Raw genomic sequence first — 19,435 nt, 5'->3', positions numbered from 1 at the left:
ATCTAAATGCAAATATCTATAATAGATCAACGTCAAATATTCATCTACAAATATTGAATTTCTTGATTTATGATTCACACTCTCTAATTATCCAAACCTTTGATGAATAAATCCTTTTTATATCTTCTTTGAAATTAGATTTTCTCTCGCGTCAATAAATTTAAATGCCTTTAGTGTCAAATGATGCATGTTAAAAGAAAGAAAGAGCTTTTGTTCTCGACAAACTTTTATTGATATTGGAGAATGAGCCATTTCTCTTTTCTTTTCAGTATTTCGTAAATAACTCGTAAATGAAGCAAAGAGACTTTTGGGTAACCTTTATTTCGGTATAATTTTTCTTATTTGGGATTTTTTTTTTAACTATTTCAGAAATCCTCTCTTATGTTGGGAAGGGGTGGCTCTAGAAAGCATCGGGTATCCGTTTTCTGTCCATCCTACTTGCACAAAGAGTGAGGTTGCGAACCACATTGACTTTTTTCATTGTCCATCATTTCCTCAATCAAATGGATTCATCTTCAGAGGTTATTTATATTTATATCTATCATCAATATAATATTTTTTTTTTGGAAATTTCCAAAGGGATTCTCACCACATGATAACTATTTGCTTTTCCTTCTTTTGTGTGCGATCCGACGAAAATCTCTCACCATCGCCAATCCGCCTTGGCCAGCGCGGGTGATGAAAACTGGCCAAATCCTATCCCTGGATTGACATATATGAGGCCTTTGTCCTACAGTGGACTATAAACGGCATCACTTGTTGCTATTGGGGTAACCAAAGAAACATGAACCGTAACCAGAGAGGGATCCAATGTAGTAAGATTTGGCCAGTCAAAGGTCCCAATAAACTCCTAGTGGTGGTATCTCAACGGGTGGCAGGTGCCTTGGCCATTTTATTAACTATATGATTCATAAAACTGGATTCCTTTTAAAGCAATAATTAATTTTGCTGAAGTCTTATTTGCAGATGAAACAAAGTATTTATTGGTCATTATTCACGATAATAGAATTTTTATTTTCTTTTGATACACTTTTCTAAGAAAAAGATAAAAGAACAGAACCAGGAAATATAACCACGAGTAAATAGGAATAGTTGTTTTTAGAAAGTACTAGATGTAATGAGATGTATGCCTCCCCCCCCCCCCTTCCCTATCCCTCTCTAAAGAGAGAGGCGAAGTTATCTGAATCTACTTACCATCACGATATTTGTTTGGCATCATCAGTTTGAAAAATGTTTTGAATTATAAAAGGAAACAATTAAAACGCTCTTGAAAGAGGTCAATGAAATTCATGAGGAAAGACGAACCCTTGAGACGCTTTTTGATGGAAGAAGCAATTGCCTTCCTGATGCTTCTGTGGGTGTGAAGAGGTTCGTTGGACATTAATTAACATATAATTATGATGTTTCTCCTTTTTAGTGAATTGACAGTGATCTCGGAAATCTCTGTCCTGAATTGATGATTTTACTCAATCTCAACAGTAAAGGAAAAAATAAAGAACTGGAAAATTTAGCCTTTGAAAGTGTCCTCTTATACATCGCACCTATCCGAGAAACTGTCACATCATTTTGTATATAAGAGAGAAAATGTGTTTTCTCAGATTCTCTGACAGGAGACATTCATCGCTTAGAACCTTCAAACGACCCACAATAAACTTGAAAGAAGAAGAATGTTAAAAATTTGCCGAAAATCAGAACCTATTTGTTTTTTACTTTTGATCGTTGTGCTTCGTCTTTGGGGCGTTTTCTGTTTGTTGTCAATTGGTTTATTATTCCAAAGAAAAATTCGGGTTTTGGTAAGTTTTTCTAGGACACAAGTCATCGTGAGTATGTGCGTGTGTATGTGTGTGTGTGTTAAGCTTATGAAGTGAAGATATATGTTGCAATACCAGTGATTACATGTATTAACGAATCCAATATTCTGTAGATCAAAATGAATAAAGATATCCTGGAACTTTTCTTTCAAAATAAAATGTTTCTAAATCAAATTCGTTTGAGTCTTCTAACTTGCTTCCTTCAAAGGTCAATGAAAAGGAGAGTTGCCCTAAACTTCTTTTCAGAAAGATTCTTTGGAAAGGAAGGCCGATGGGATGGGCAATGGTGTAAACTCGTCTAAACAGTTATAAAAAGATGAAGAAATAAAGATTGTGAATTAAAGACAGTAATTGAGCTTAACCCATAACGAAATGAAAGGCTTCAATCAAAGAGGATTTTTATTATAACCTGTATCATGAAGAACCTTAGAAATTAGTAAAAATTATTATAATAATAAAAAGGTTTATATATTTGTTGATATAGATAAAACATTTGAAAAGTTTTGGATAATTTGAAATCGAGTTGCATAAATCAGAATCATGTGTGACTTTTACAAGGGTATTCGGCCTTGAAATAAATTTCCATTGAACTTAAGTGTCAGATGAAGCACTTTTAGAAATGCATAAATGTCATGATAAACCGGATGAAAGATGCAGGAATGAATTTTCTATATGTCTTTATCTAATATTACTAGGATGTCTGATGTTCAAAGAAGGTCCCATGAATGTTTACTAATGTAAATTTAATCGACATAATAACATAAAGAATACAATGAATAGGAAACGAAAGTAGTACATTCTTATAACTTTGTACAGCCTCTTTTCATTCAGTGAATCCTTTCTTTAAAGTGGTACCAATTGAAATGAAAAAGTTTGACAAAATTTACAAAAGCTGAAAACGTCCATAATATAATTTTACACTCTTCCCAGAGGGAAACGTAATCAAAATATTGCCTAACAACATCAATAAAACTATTCACCACATCAACATCCCTAATGACAGTAGAATCGCTTCTCAAAATAGTAACATCAACAGAGATAAACATCACATCAAATAAAGAACCCTGTTTTCCTCTTTTTATCGTTGCTTGATATAATCCTATCTCTTGAGAGAGAGAGAGAGAGAGAGAGAGAGAGAGAGGAGAGAGAGAGAGAGAGAGAGAGACTAAATGTTTGACTGTCTCATATTCTTGGCCCTTTTCACTATATTCTGAAACTTTACATCTGAAATAATTATTAAAGTTCTTCCACAACATTAAAATTCTTGGCGTCGTCGTCGTACTGAGTTGTTCCCTTGAAATTTTCATCATGAAACTTGTCCCTCACAATTCAGGAGGAGCCAGTTTATTGCATGTTTATTGAATGTTTATTGCATGTTTACTGTGCTTACTGAACGTGATGAGTTATAGACGCTTTTGGCTGTAATTTTTGAAAGTTAGAACGAGATTAATGGGCTGGAACATCGTTGCTTTGGGTTCTTATGCTTTTCAGATTTTGATAACATGACGTAAATAAAGACAACATAAGACCAAGGGAATAACGAAAGGACCTTTTCCGGTTGAGGGAAACGGATGTATCTTTGGTGTGATGTTATCTGAAGTGTAACTTAATTAGATGGAGAATCGTATGAAAGTTTTGAGAAAGATATGCATATTACAAACAGAGGAAAGAGAGAGAGAGAGAGAGAGAGAGAGAGAGAGAGAGAGAGAGAGAGAGAGAGAGAGAGAGAGAGAGAGAGGAGAGAGAGAGAGAGTTTTGTGCAGCTGCACTGTCATTATTAGATCAGCTAAACATGTACTAGAAATCCGTTAATGAACTCATTTGCTATAACAATGGAGAGATCAGGAGCAAAATCTCTCAGAATCTCATCATTCCTCATCTTTCCTCTTCTTCCAAATTTCCGTCTGGGTGTCATTATAATCTCTGCGATAATAATCTTATAGATAATATTGGTCTAAAGGTATTTCCCTCTTAGATCTAAAGCGAAAGGTTATAACTACAACTAATCATCATCTTGATATACATCAGAAGCAAAGAGTAAAAGAAGCATTTCTGGGGAAAATCTGAGTTAACAGGAATGGGAACGGGGAATGGGAATGAGAATAGGACTCAGTAGCAAGAAATTCTGGAAGGTAAAGTGTATCGCTTTCCTATAGGTAAAAGAAAAGTTCAATGGAAGGAAGGAAGAAGTTTGATGGGGAGGAACCTTATGTGGGAATGAATTGCTTCTAAAAAAAAAAAAGGAATAATATATATTTTTCCTTTCTATATAAACGAACCAGCCAAGGGTGACTTCCATGAAGGAAAAACGTGTCTGAATATACCTGATTTTAATACGAAACCCCACCTCTCTCTCTCTCTCCTCTCTCTCTCTCTCTCTCTCTCTCTCTCCTCTCTCTCTCTCTCTCTCTCTGTTATGTCAGGGTCAAAGAGTAGGCCCCATGCAAGTAATGGCGCCTCCCTGCAACCAGGGATGATGCAAGAAATATAGTCCTCCCTTATAAGGAACTTGAGTCAGTACTGCAACCTGTGCTTGGCAAGAAAGCTTTGAGCATTTAATTATCTTTAAAACTCTTTTATCAAAATAGAGGATATTTAGGATATACCCACATTATATGAGAGGCCATATTCTCGAATAACACGATGATGCAACATTGTCTCAATAGATGTACCACTTTTGTGGTCTGCCAATGTTGACAGTTTTAAATTTGAGTACATTTTCAGTAACAAAAACAACAACAATTATAATCACGTTAGTTATCGTACTAACTAACACTAAAATTATACTAAAGAACAATAAACAGCAGTAGTAATCCTAATATATTTATTCTCTAACTAAGACGGTAAGTTCAGTCTATAGGATTATTATCATTATTATTATTATTATTATTATTATTATTACTTGCTAAGCTATAATCCTAGTTAGAAAAGCAGGATGCTATAAGCCCAGGGGCCCCAACAGGAAAATTAGCCCAGCGAGGAAAGGAAACAAGGAAAAATAAAATATTTCAAGAACAGTAACAAGATTAAGATAAACATTTCCTATATAAACTATAAAAACTTAAATTAAATGGTTTAAAGAGAAAGAATCCAACAAGATCCTATTCAGATATGATTATCAATTCTTCAGTCTTTTAGTTTCAGCAGTGCTGAGAAACTTCCAAATCGGACAAAGCACAAAGGTAAATTAAAAGTTTTATCTGTGTTGGAGATCAAGAGTTTGAGTTAGTAGAAACACTTTTCGGAAACGATTTTAGGCGGCTCAAGACAAAATACAATGACAAAAATAATGAGAGAGAGAGAGAGAGAGAGAGAGAGAGAGAGAGAGAGAGAGAGAGAGAGAGAGAGAGAGAGAGAGAGAGAGAGAGAATCTTTCCTGACCTCTCATAGAGCAGCAAAGATATAGACAATAAAAGAAGGAAATCTTGAGGGTTTGGTATTTAATAAATAAGTATTTTAACTCAAGTTTATCTTTTCATTATTATCCGTTGGTCTCAGGTGAAGATAGGAAACTTTTCTTCATCTTCCAAACTCGTATCTCTAACTTTGCTTCACAAAACTCAACTAACTTCGGCCAATTTCCCATCAGATCAGTAACGATGAGTTTTATAAACTTGAGACATTTTCAATATTTATCAACATGACATTGGAATAAGTCTCCAGGGAATAACTTTCGTTTCCATTAGGAAGAGAAACTTTGTATTGCGTACCATGTGCCAAGGAGAAAGAGAGAGCTTACTATTTAATAAATTTATTACGCCCAAAGACTTCAAACAAAGCTACATATTGGCAGTTACATACAATACATCAGAAATCTACAGAAAAAAAATACAGCATTGAATCATCAGTATATCAGTTACAAAAATTACATATATGAGATCGTATTCCATTATCACAACAACTGTAACAGACAGTTTAGCAGCCACCAAAGTGTGGATGACGAGTCAAAATTACGTCTAGGTGGTCATCTTTGAGTATATATTGGCAGGTTTGAAGTAAATTTTGTCCTTGAGGTAACAGATTCCTGACAGTGGGGCAATGAAGGCAGTAGTGTTCAAGGTTACTGGCATTAGCAAGGTTACACAGTTTACATGAGGTGTAGTGTGGTATATCTAGTGTCTGTCCAACCTGCCACACAGGACGATATCCCAACCTTATCCTGGCACATATGACATTATGCTTACGCACCAAAAGTCCACGTCGCCGGTACTTGTGAAGGCTCTGCAGAAAGTTATCATGATGTTATATGGAAACACTAGTGCCCCTCTCTGCATCCCTACGCTGTACTGTAAAGGCAAAAGCCGTTGAATATATTCTATGTTTTAGGCAACGAAGTGAGGACTCAACATTTCTGTCATCAAGGTCCAGCGTGCAGGCAGCTTTAGAAAGACTGTCCAACATGTCATTCCCAGCAAGTCCAATATGGGAGGGACTCCACATGAAGGACAAGACAAGTGGAGAGAGAGAGAGAGAGAGAGAGAGAGAGAGAGAGAGAGAGAGATTTTCTCACTTTCCATATTATTTCACATGATTCAGTTCAGGGAAATAAAGTTTGATCCTTTTCATTGTTTCTTAAAATAGTTAGGCATGAACTGATAAATTCTCCATCTTTAGAGTGTCTCTCTTAACCCTGTTTTATTTGATATCCGACATTTGATTTACTCGAACATCCCTAGATGGAGTTGTTGAGTTCTATTTCCATTTCACGTAACCTATGATGACAATTACGACACAATGGGAATTATCCCCACATGCAATCTCTCTCTCTCTCTCTCTCTCTCTCTCTCTCTCTCTCTCTCTCTCTCTCTCTCTCTAAAAAAAAATCCCTGCTTCTGTCTTCGAAGGTGATGACAGGAGAGGAAATCTCAATTAGAATAAATCCGATGAAAAGGGAAGATATTTTACGATGGGCATCGAAATTTTGACAACCCTTGGGCGGGACCCCTTCTGTGGTCTTCCTAACCTGTGTCCAAGTATCTATATGGTTTCAGATAATGTCTAAAGTAGCCTTCAGAAGTGTCTTTTAAAAGAGATCTTCCAACTGATTGCGATAAGGAAGTGACCCGGATGAAAGAAGTCTCTGCAGAAGGAGAGGCAGAAGGGAAAGGGTGTGAGTGACACTAGACGTAAGAGGAACGGTTTTTCTCGATTTTGTTAATGTATATCCTGAGCAGTTTCTTCTAATATGAACCTACCTTTCTCATAGAGTCTAATTTCAACTGGAATTTGTACAACAGAGCCAAAATCAACTTATATATATATATATATATATATATATATATATATATATATATATATATATATATATATATATATATATATATATATATATATTTTAATACATGAAGGGTTTAAGTCCTATGTCAAGTCTTGTTTCGATTCAGAAGTATAGGTTTCAGTTGGGTCTTTATTACAGAAGGACAGTGAATTCGTTTGAAATATAAATACATATGTCTATATGTAAGCACATATACATGCACGTATTGATGCATTTATTCATATAAAGAGGGGGAAAGACAAATTTTAACCATATCTATTAAGACAATGCTTAAGCCTTTTGCAATTCATCTATTAACATCCTTTGCTTTTGGCGAAGAGATGACCTTTCACAATGTGACTCCAATTAGAAATGAAGCAAAATTTTCCTGATATTTTGAATAGATAGAATATATCATTTTTCAATATCACATCTGACCAGATGATCCCTTAATCACATATGACCTTAGACAAAGTTGTGAAAACAACCAACCAATTAAGAAGCCATTTTGGGTCTTTATTGTCACATCAGAGGCTGATGTGGCTGTGGAAGCTCCCTTCACTTGACCATCCCACAGTCATGGGTGTGGGACTGGCAACCCCGTCCCGAGAATCTTCGTGCCCATCTTACGACAAGTGTCACTGAAACTCCCACCAGACTTCAAGATTTTGATGCGGACGACATTAAGCTAAAAATAAAATCGGAAATTCTGTGAGTGCGTAAAACAGTAAAGATCTTCAATTTCAGTTGAAATCAGTTGAACAATAATTACTATCATTTCGAGTAGTAAAAGAATTTCATAGAATTTCATGTAAAAACTGTTTAAATATATAAAAAAAATCCATTTATTCCACAACATGTCCATAGCAAGTAGGTCTTATATGATGGGCACAAATTTCATGAAATGAACATCGCTATGAATTCAGAACCAATTATAAGAATTTGGCTTTCTAATTCCATTCCATTTCCTTCTTCATCCACTCTGGCTCTTTCACAAAGACTTCCTTTAGGCGATGAGTGGCCAGACAGTTAAAAGGAAGGAAGTTATTAAACAATTTATGTAATACAGAATATTAAAAGTGTAGCGCTGAACCAAGCAGAGTCATCGTCCTCAAAAGCACATCAGGCAAGAGAAAGAAAAATGAAATAGCTTCTTTTGTCGAAGGTTGCCCTTTGAAGGCTGTTGTTTGCGTTGGAGGCTCTTGAGAATGATCAGTGTCAATGTTGACACGAGAGACCAAAAGTAAAAGCGAAGCGAGTCGATCAATGTTTGTCCCAACAAAATGTGTTGTGTCAACTTTCTTATTTCTTTGCTCAATGCATTTTGTTCTCTATTTTTGGCTTTGCCAAACAACAGGGTAGAGTCAGGGAAGTATATATCTACTAGATCTACTATTTACTATAAAGACATTCCTACAACCATTAATTGAAAGTCCTTAAATAGTCGAATGTGCATGTATTTACGTTAATGGTCAATGTCGCAATAAGTGTTTCGAAGAGTCGATCTGGTGAGGATGTTTGTATATATGTTTGTATGGAACAAACGATGTTGTGGTAGCTTTCTTCAAATTGGTTCCTTTGCTTCATCTATTGTAACTCCTCAACTGAAGCCTGATTTTTCTTCGAACAAAATCCTGCAGTGAATCTGATCCAAAGAAAAGACGGAATCCTGTCCTAAGTTCGAAAATTAAGCAGATCGAACTTGAGGAACTTTCGGAGAATTGGGTTGATTACAAGAGGATTCTACTTCCTAGTCTTTACCTGTTGCAGGAATCGTGTGGAGAGAGAGAGAGAGAGAGAGAGAGAGAGAGAGAGAGAGAGAGATTTCAGTTTTTTGAGGAAGAAATGTGACTGATGTATCTAAATTGTGAGATAATAGTGTGTTTCTGTTAGAGAAATTCTCTCTCTCTCTCTCTCTCTCTCTCTCTCTCTCTCTCTCTCTCTCTCTCTCTCTCTCTCTGTAACCCTTTTTGAAATCTCCGTTTATTGCAAAGCCCCAAAAGATCCATCGAAGTAAATAGTCGTCATTAATTACTTCACAATAACAAAACATTTGAGCATAACAACAAACACATCCTCGATGTTGTTTACATCCTTAACTGCCTAAATTCATCTTTAAACAATATAATCCATCAAGCAACCAGGACAAAACCACCAATATTATTATTCGTGTTTCGACTGACCTATTTATTATTATTATTATTATTATTATTATTATTATTATTATTATTATTATTATTATTATTATAGTAGTTGTTGTTGTTGTTGTTTTTGGTGGTGGTGATATTATTATTATGTTAACACCAACCAACCCATAAAGGAAATTGGTAGCATCATCTTTATGACATAATATCATGAAGATCACACTTTCATATCATCCTTCACCGCTTTTTCAGTCTTTATCCAGGTCAAACCATCGAAGGTCTAATCATCAATGAATCCTTTGTCTAGAACGTGTAAACATTTTAGATATTTGATTCATTAATAATTATTTCTTAGGGAAGAAGATGGAGAGATTCCTTGGATGCAAAACAAGACGTGATGAGGAACATCTGTCTCTTCGGGTTATCAAAGGTCAAAGGATTGAGCTTTGGATGAAGTGTTTGTGATATCCCACACAATTCTAATTACTCTTAAGCCTTAAATAATCAATTTCAGTAAATAAGTCTCTCTCTCTCTCTCTCTCTCTCTCTCTCTCTCTCTCTCTCTCTCTCTCTCTCTGACTCAACAACATGCTTGATCCCCAAACCAGGAAAAAAAGCGTTCGATCCCCCATAAGAGCGAGGAATGATGATGGGAATGATACTAGAGACAGAAAAAGAGTAAATCTAAGTAATAAGGATTCGGGAGCAGAACTGAAGTAGAGCATAATCTAACAATTTATTAGAAAAAGAAATGGACATGGGCAGGACATATAATGAGAATGACATATATATATATATATATATATATATATATATATATATATGATAAATTTTTGCACATTTAAACGTGTTTCTTTCATATTTCAAATAAGCCATATATATTAATACATTGAAGTCTGGATTCTCTTAACGACCTGGGGATCAGAGCCCCAGGCGGAACCGCCCAAAGACTATGATATCCAGACTTTAATGTATTAATATATATGGCTTATTTGAAATATGAAAGAAACACGTTTAAATGTGCAAAAATTTATCATTAAACGAATGCCAAGTCCCAAACATACCAATTAGTTACGATGGTGAAGATGGGTTGATTTCAATTCTAAGTACAGAAAACCTGAATTTGACAGGTATATGTATAGAAGAATTGTCATTGACTTTTATCTTTCTTCGTGGCCGAGTGGTATGGTCACTGGCATACAGATATCCTGGACGAGGGTTCAAATCCCCGCTGGTCCAATAATATAGTCTTTGGGCGGTTCCGCCTGGGGCTCTGATCCCCAGGTCGTTAGGAGAATCCAGACTTTAATGTATTAATATATATGGCTATATATATATAATATATATATATATATATATATATATATATATATATATATATCAACAAAGCATGGAATGAAAATATGTGGTAAAAGATCTATGCGAAAAAATAATTTGTAAAGAGAAAAAGTGGCCAACATATTTAAGATCAAAAGTAAATTTAATCATTATTTTCTTTTAGAATATGATATATTTAAATTACTATTACTGGACACCGAAGGCCGTTGGAGACTATTTTTTTAATTGACCTCTACGAGAACAATTGACTCACGGCTTAAAATAAATCTGCAAAGGGTTTTACTTTTCAGGGCTATGTCTAACATTGTTCTTGCCAAACGAAATTTCAGAGCTCACCTGAAACCGATCGAGTTTAATTGGATTCCTGTGCAAACTGCCACGGACTTGCAAAACGACCACCTTTGTATTTCGTGCAATGAAAAGTTAGGATTTGTTATAAAGGGAGTGTCTTATTGCCTACGATAAACCAAGATAAATATAGCCTTACGTGCAAATGCTAAAGTACTTCAACTCCTATTTTTTTTTGTCAGAAACTTTAATAAGGAAGATTGAATTGCTCATTACTCTGCTTATTGTCAAACACATCAACCAAAAGCGTTGCCTTTTCCTTTGGACAGTGAGTGACAGAGGCATCTTGTGTAAGTAAAGGAGAAACTGTCAAGTCTACACCAAAGAGTGCAGCTGCAAGCCCATAACTTTTGTTCCTGGGTTGCACCAGATAGGGTTTCATTCATGGTTAAATTGTATTCCTTTTCAGTTGAAGCATAAACCCTCTGAGCAAAAGCTCTAAGCTGCTCTGTTACCCTTCGAAAGATGACAGACCTCCCTCCTGCTTCTCCAAATGAGCACGTCTACAATCATCAGTGAACCAGGATTTGTCTTTCCCTCGGTATTTAAGCATACTGGAAGGGATACGCCTATCAACTATGTTGACCAGAGTCATATTCAAGAGAGCAATGAAATTAACTTTTTTTTATATATATATTTGTGATCAATTCAAATGCTGAAGTTCATTCAGAAGGCGATTCTAGTCTGTTTTATGTTTTATATATATTTACTTGAGAACTTATGTATAATCTTGCAAGAGTATGAACACGCTGCTCAGTCTTAATTACCAACGATGGCAAGGCATGATCAGACGTCCCAATTACCAGACTTGTGTATTGTCCAAGGCATTTAAGCCATGGCGATTAGCAGGAGAAATAGAATGTAATTACTCCCTATGGTGAGCATTGAAATCATCCAACAAGTACAAAAGATTCCTTTCTATCATCTTAGATAAGAATTTGTCCACGCTGCAAAGAGGATGGTCCTAATTATGAAATCTCTTCAACAAGTTTTTTCTGAATTAAGATAGATTGGTGTAGTGAACTTTAGAGTCATGTTCTAACTTATCTGTTTATTAGCAAGAAACCACCTTGTTCTCTATTTATTTTGATTTCGTAAACAGACCTCACGAAGAGGCCTGATAAGAATATCAAAGTTGGGAGTTTATTGAATCAAAGGTTAAGATTGGCATTTCTACTTCACTAAAGCCCTGACTTATAGTCTGCCTTTGACTCGAAGTATTTTCAACAACAGATCCAAAATATTATCAATTCATATTCCATTATAAATTCTCCACTCGTTATTTATTGCATACATTTATGATATTATTAATTTATGTGAATCGATCGTTAAAATTGGAGATCCCAATTATCCATTGAACGATGACTAGGATCAGACGACGATAATCTCTCTTTGTAGTTTTCATGTCAAATAATATCTTTAACCTCCGACAGCCACACACATACACACACACACACACACACACACACACACATACACACACACACACACACCCTTTTCAATCGCATAATCAAATAATGATTTGATGGAATGGGTAAAAATTTAAAATGTATGAAAGAAAAGTTATTGATATTTTACAACAATGCTGATTTTTAGAGACAATGTCGCTCTGTGTCCAGGATGAATATCACAAAATAGACTTCACATCTCTCATTGCATTTTGTGAGAGAAGAAAAATTTTACTTTGAACTTTTCGGGGAAGCGGAAATCCGAAAGGAAAGCAATATCAAGCAATAAATATTACATCAACCTTCGTCTCCTCCCCTACATTGCGTTCTCCTTCGGGAGGTGAGCAAGAGGACCAATTAGAATGAAAAGTTAATGAAACAAAGGATAAGATTAGGAAGGGAAGTGAAGGGGAGAGAAAAGTGGTAAAGAAATCAAATGAAATCCACTGTAAAAAAAAAAAAAAAAAAAAAAAAAAAAAAAAAAAAAAAAAAAAACAATGATTTCGTTGTTGTAGGAATGACAAAAGGAAAGGGCCTTGATTTGGGGTTGAAATCTTAACCCGCGTGTAAATAGAAGTTGAAATGTATTACAATTATTTCGAGCTAACACTTTCTAGAGATTATTCACTTGAATAGATAATCATCTAGAATAACCGATGAACACAATTATATGACACCTGCATTTCGTCATTGATCAAATTCCTTTATAGTCTAAAAAAAATAAAAAATATAAAAGTCCCTTGATTTTTAGTCACCAATACAATGACCTGAGGCTTCCAACTCAATTGAAGCAACACTGGACGTCTGGGATTTCTTGAATTGAAATACTTATACATCAATGGAAACACTGGATTATAGGAATAAATATGTGGGCACATTTCACAGTATTTTATGTAGGGACAAATATGCATTATATGATTATATCAAACATACTTTACCTATTTATACCATTGTAAATTACATTAAGGAATAGTATGAAAAGATTAATTCCTCTATGGAACTTCAGTAATATCAAGTATTCACGTCAAATAAGTATCTGGAATAAGTGGGATCATATTTACTCCATTTCATTATAATTTTGGTTAAAATAATTATAATAAAAATCAAGATTTACGTGTTGGTTATTCTAAAAGCTTCAGTCTTGATTTCCATTAAAGTAGATAGGTTTCTAAAGCATGAATCACAGATTCTGCTATAGGGAATGTCTGAAAGAGTTGAATGGTATGAAAAGATTTTCTGGCCGGGATAAAAACTGTATTCATTACATTAGTTGCGACAAAGAGCCAGCCGAGAAGGCGAATTAAAACAAACATATATAAGATTATGAAGCGACAGAATTCGAAATGACAACACTTCAGAATAGTTTCTTTTGACCAGAATGAAAAACAGAAATCGGTCGTTGCAAATTTTGTAATCAGGAGTCGGTTAATTAAGCAAAGGAAAACGGAAGAAAAGAAGAGATAAATGGAACGCTGAATAAAAGAAAGAAATTTTTAATGAATTAGGTTACTGGAAGTTCATAAGCAAGCAAAGTGGGTGAATCAATCTCTTGCACCATCGATAAGCTCTGCAGGATATAATAAACTTTGCATTGATGTCTAGACTTGATTATGCAAGAACCAAAACTCCACAACACTAGAGACAAAAATAGAATCTATCTTAGAAATGGGGAAGAGAGAATTTGGTGTTTGCATTTCCTGATGATTTTACATCGGGTGAAATGAATCAAAGTGTAAAAAGAAAAAAGTTCAAGAGTTTGTTGCTAAATGAAATAAGAGACGCGGGTGTCATTATCAGAATATTTGCCAGGGAGAGTCTCTGTAATTCTCTAAGGGGAAAATAACAGCATCTTTTTCAAAGTGCAAACAATCGCCTTCCTTCATTTCTTAGCTACCACCCTAGTTGGAAAAGCAGGATGCTGTAATACCAGGAGCTCCAACAGGGACAATAACCCAGTGAGGAAAAGAAACAAGGAAAAAAAATATATTTTAAGAAGAGTAACAACATTAAAATAAATATTTCCTAAATAAATCATAAAAGCTTTACCAAAACAGAAGGAAGAGAAATAAGATAGAATATTGTGCCCGATTGTACCCTCAAGCAAGAGAACTCTAAAACAAGACAGTGGAAGACCATAGTACTGAGGCTATAGCACTACCCGAGACTGGAGAACAATGGTTTGATTTTGGAGTATCCTTCTCCTAGAAGAACTGCTTACCATAGCTAAAGAGTCTCTTCTACCCTTGCTAAGAGGAAAATAGCCACTGAACAACTACAGAGGAGTAGAATGAAAACTAACAAGAATTATATCGGAGATAAAGGTGACTCGAGCGAAAACGATCAAAGAAAGGTTATTTTGTCAAGGGATTAACTTATATTCCCCAAAAATGAGTTTCATAAAGAAATGAAGTAAAACATATATAATCTTCAAATTGAATCTTTCTCTCAAAATTCGTTCTCTTCCCGAATCTCATGTGACCCTGACTACGGTGAATAAGATTTATGTGATAAATCAGATGCAGTTCCTTTGAAGTTCTTCTTCTTATCAGTTGTTTGTGGGACCTTCAAGGACATCTCATCTCGAGACTTCTCACAGGAAAAGATGTTGAAGATAGTAAGTAGACTGGATGCCTCTTGAGTGTTCCACTTCTCCCAGGTAGTTTTAAGTGTCATGCTAATACATTTTCTAATAAAAATTATATGGGCAAATAAGACACAAGGTTCACTAAGAACCAATTTATTGACAATCAATAAAATTATAAGAAATATAATATGTGGATGAGCACATAATCAAGTGTAAGGATAACAGTAGAACAGAAAGTATTGTTTCATCTGAAAAAGACACGTATATGCGCCACTTTTAAAATCAAAATATTAAAACTCTATCACAGTCTGTATTACTGTTCAATTACATTAGCGTTATAAACGCTTAGCACATTTGTCCTCGCTATGCTTGGTTCACCTTTATCTATGGAACAGTTCAGAAGGACACCTTAGTGACCTAACCATTAGTCTGTAGAAACAGTCTGTGACTACACACCCACCCGTGAATTAATCGTCCCAATTAATTTCACTGTTCCTCGCAGATTTAAACAGCAGGTCTAGAAACACTACCTGCTGCTACCACAGAACTCTTCAGTTCCTCCATTTGCTTCGCATAGTGTTCAGAGAATACTTCGGATGACTTCCATCCAATGTATAAGCGAGGATTAAAATCCATATTATAAAGGAAATTTATTGAAGAGGCAACTTTTCTCGGATCACAACCTGTGGGTGTACTGTCTGAATCCGGTCTGCGAGCAAAATAGGTGATTTTCGCCCTTAGTTGCTTCAGAGATAAATTTGAGGCTAAGGTTTCTCCCCTAAACAGCTGGCCTCCCTTAAAGTCTGAAGCTCTACGAAGATAGACCTTTAGGCACTCTGCTGGACACATAGATGCATCTCCGTTCAGAGGGCAGATTCTCCAGGGACCCTGCTTTTTAGTGGGTAGCTCTTTCTCGGAGAGAAACGTTAAAGAATATTAACAGAAGACTCTCTTGATATCCCGAATCTTTTCCTCACCATTAGGGGGAGAAAATCATGAGATATGGACTCCGGGTTTTCTGTGATGAGGCGAAGACAGTTGACTTCTGAACTCGCTGAGACAAAATGGATCAGGAAGCGGCACGAACTTCAGTCGCAGTTCTAATGCCATAGGGAACCAGATGCGGTTTGGCCACTTGTGCGCCACTATTGCCGCTTTCCCTTTCAAAGATCTCAGTTTATCGAGGACTCTCAGAAGAAGGTTGTGCGGAGGGAACAGGTATATCCTGGACCATCTATTCCAGTCGAGTCCACTGCTTCCGCCAGAGGGTCCTCGTACAGGGATACATGACGATATAACTTCTTATTGTCCTTCGTCGCAAAGAGGTCTATCTGTAGTTCTGGGACTTGACTTAAGATGGAAGAGAATGATCCTGCGTCTAAGGGACCATTCTGACTCTATCAGTGTGAACCTAGATAGAGCGTCCACCGTCACGTTGCGGACACCTTGAAGGTGAACTGCTGAAAAGTGCCATCTCTTTTTTTCCGCTAGCCAGAAGATGGCTAACATCACTTGGTTGATTTGAGGTGACCTCGACCCTTGTTGATTCAGGCATTTCACTACCACCTCGCTGTCTAGGACCAATCTTATGTGGATTGAGTGGCGAGGGGATATCTTCTTTAGTGTAAGAAGTACTGCCATGGCTTCTAGGAAGTTTATATGAAACTTCTTGAAGAGGTTGGACCAAGCTCCTTGGGATTTCTTTCGATGAGAGTGACTTCCCCACTCTTCCTTTGAAGCATCTGTATGAATAGTCATTGAGTGGGGAGGTGGCTGAAGGAGTACCGATTTCTTCAGTTGTTTGGCTTTGGACCACGGCTTGAGAAGCATTCGTAAACAAGTCAGTATTGGTCTTACCAGATCTCTTCGCACGTTTGATGCATATTTTTTCCAAACTCCGATGCATCCTTTAGCTGTGCTCTTAGCACAGGGTCTGTTACTGAAGCGAACTGAAGAGAGCCCATTACTCTCTCCTGTTCGCGTCTTGATATCCTTTTGGATTCTAATAGTCTCTTGACAGACCCTGCTATTTCTTTCCTCTTCTTCACAGGAATGGAAAGCTGGTGTGACTGTAAGTTCCAGTGGATTCCCAGCCATTGTAACTTTTGAGATGGAGAAAGTCGAAACTATTTTATGTTGATCTTGAATCCTAGATGTTCCAGGAACTGGATCAATTTTTTCGAGGCTTGCATGCATTCTGTCCTGGATGCTGCCCACACTAGCCAGTCATCCAAGTAGGCTACTACTTGGATTCCCTTTAGGCTTAACTGCTGGACAGTTGTGTTCGCAAGCTTTATGAAGATCCTTGGGGCTATGTTTAGTCCGAATGGCATGGCTCTGAAGTCATAAAGTCTTCTTTGTAGCTTGAAACCTAGGTAGGAGGAGATGCGACGACTGATTGGAGCGTGCCAATAAGCGTCTGACAAGTCTATAGAGATGGTGAATGCCCGTTTGGGCAGTAGGGTCCTTATGTGTTGAAGTGTCAGCATCCTGAACTTGTAGTTCACTATGAACTTGTTGAGTGGTGACAAGTCCAGAATGACTGAGTTTCTCTGAGTCCTTCTTTGGAACACAAAACAGCCTTCCTTGGAAATTGATGGACTTTACCCTTCGGATTACTCTCTTCTCCAAGAGTTCTCGAACATATTCTTCCACAACGGGGGTAGAGTGTTGGAAGAACTGAGGGAACGAAGGTGGATTGCTTTACCAGCTCCCACCCAGTCCATTCTTGATTAGGCTGTGGGGCCAGGGATCGAAGGTCCAACAATCCCGAAAAATAGGAAGTCTCCCTCCTACTGGAAGCATCTCACTTTTGCTGTTGTGGACCAGAAGCCTTGCCTCCTTGACCATGCCCTCCCCTGAATCCCCTTCCTCTTGAATGGCGTCTAGATGAACCTCTGGCTGTTCCTCTAGACTTTGGCCGAAAGGTAGTTGTCTGCCCTTCAAACGCTGGATGAACGCCAGTGACTGAGTTGTCACCGCTTGAGGTATCAGTTGATATGTGGTTGGAGGTTGTGCCACTATCTGGGGCACTGCGGTCACCGTTTGTTGTTGTTGTTGCTGTCTATAATGTTTGGCTGGCCGAGAGGATAGCCTAGGCTGCTTTGTCTTCCTTTTAGGTTGGGGACCCTCATCCAGAGAAGACTTTCTCTTAAGAGTTAGGCCCCACTTTTGGAGAAGGTTCCTATTCTCCGTGGCGGCCTTAACCACTACTTCTTTGACCACTTCATCAGGGAAGAGGTCTTTACCCCAGACACATGAGGAGATCAGTATCCTTGGTTCGTGTGTCACTGTAGCGGAGGCGAACACAAACTCTCTACAAGCTCTCCTAGCTTTGATGAAACTGTAGAGATCCTTTGTTACCGTGGCCATATGGGTTTTGGCCACTACCACAAACATCTCATGGACCTTGCGGTTACTTGCCATTGTCTCTAGGGTCGTCTGTAAGGACATTGATGCAGCAAGTCTCTCTTTTGTCTTTTACTCCCTGCGCAAGAGAAAATCTGACAGCTTTGGAAGGTCGTCACCGAACTTCACGTCCGGCAATATCAGCCTCGAACTTCCCGACTGAGAAGGTAAGGTGGACGTCCTTCCAGTCTTTCTAGTCCATGGGTAAGGTCAGGGACAATGGCTTACATTCCTCCAAAGAGGGACATGGTTTCCCTGCCTTAACCACCTTCAAGGCAGCCTTGTATCCCTTCTCCATGAAGGGAAAGGCTCTGGTAGGAGAAGCCACAAAGGATGGATGCTTTTTACTCAAAGATGGAATTTTTGAGTAAGGCCTGTGCCTTACTAAGGTCAAAACCTATGACCTCCTTTAGCTCCGTCTCTTCCTTTGAGGCTGGCTCCTTCCTAAGACAGACATAGCAGTTCAGGTAAGAATCATTGTCGGGCCAGAATTCCACTTCATCCAAGGGAATTGAACCCAACTTCTTCAAATTTACAATCTTTCCTGTTGTCATAGGCATATGCTCGACATACCTCCAAAGATTGGCATCCGAGCACAAAGGAAGATCCTTCACGTTGAGCTTCTTCTGGGGCCCACGTGATGCTGCAAGTCTCCTCATCTCTAGATTCATTGCAGTTTCCTTTTCTTCATTCTTCTTCTGCATATGTTGAATCATTTCAACGATGGAAGAGAGAGTCCTTCCCAGATCTTCTGGGATAGCAGACGATGCAGAGGGAACAGGTTCAGGGGCCGGAACCGATGTAACCGACACCTCGTCGATTTCGTCTTCCTCAGTATAAGGAGCCTGGGTCAGTTCCTCTTCTTGGCCTTCTGCTAGAAGGTCCTTTTCCATGTACTCGGACACCTCAGACATCCTATTGTCCAGTTGGATGTATTGTAGGGCGGCTGAGACTTCAGAATCTACCATAATCTGAACTAACGGGATCTCCACATGAGGCTGAGGGATCACTGCCTCCAACGATGCCTTAGGAAAAAGGTAAGCCATCATCTTCTCGAATGGAAGATAGGGGCCTGAAGTATTCTTCTGCAAACCCCT

Source organism: Palaemon carinicauda, chromosome 25, assembly GCF_036898095.1.
Source record: "Palaemon carinicauda isolate YSFRI2023 chromosome 25, ASM3689809v2, whole genome shotgun sequence".
NCBI classification, from domain to species: Eukaryota; Metazoa; Arthropoda; class Malacostraca; order Decapoda; family Palaemonidae; genus Palaemon; species Palaemon carinicauda.
The sequence above is the reverse complement of the archived record's forward strand: the minus strand, read 5'-3'. Positions refer to the sequence as shown.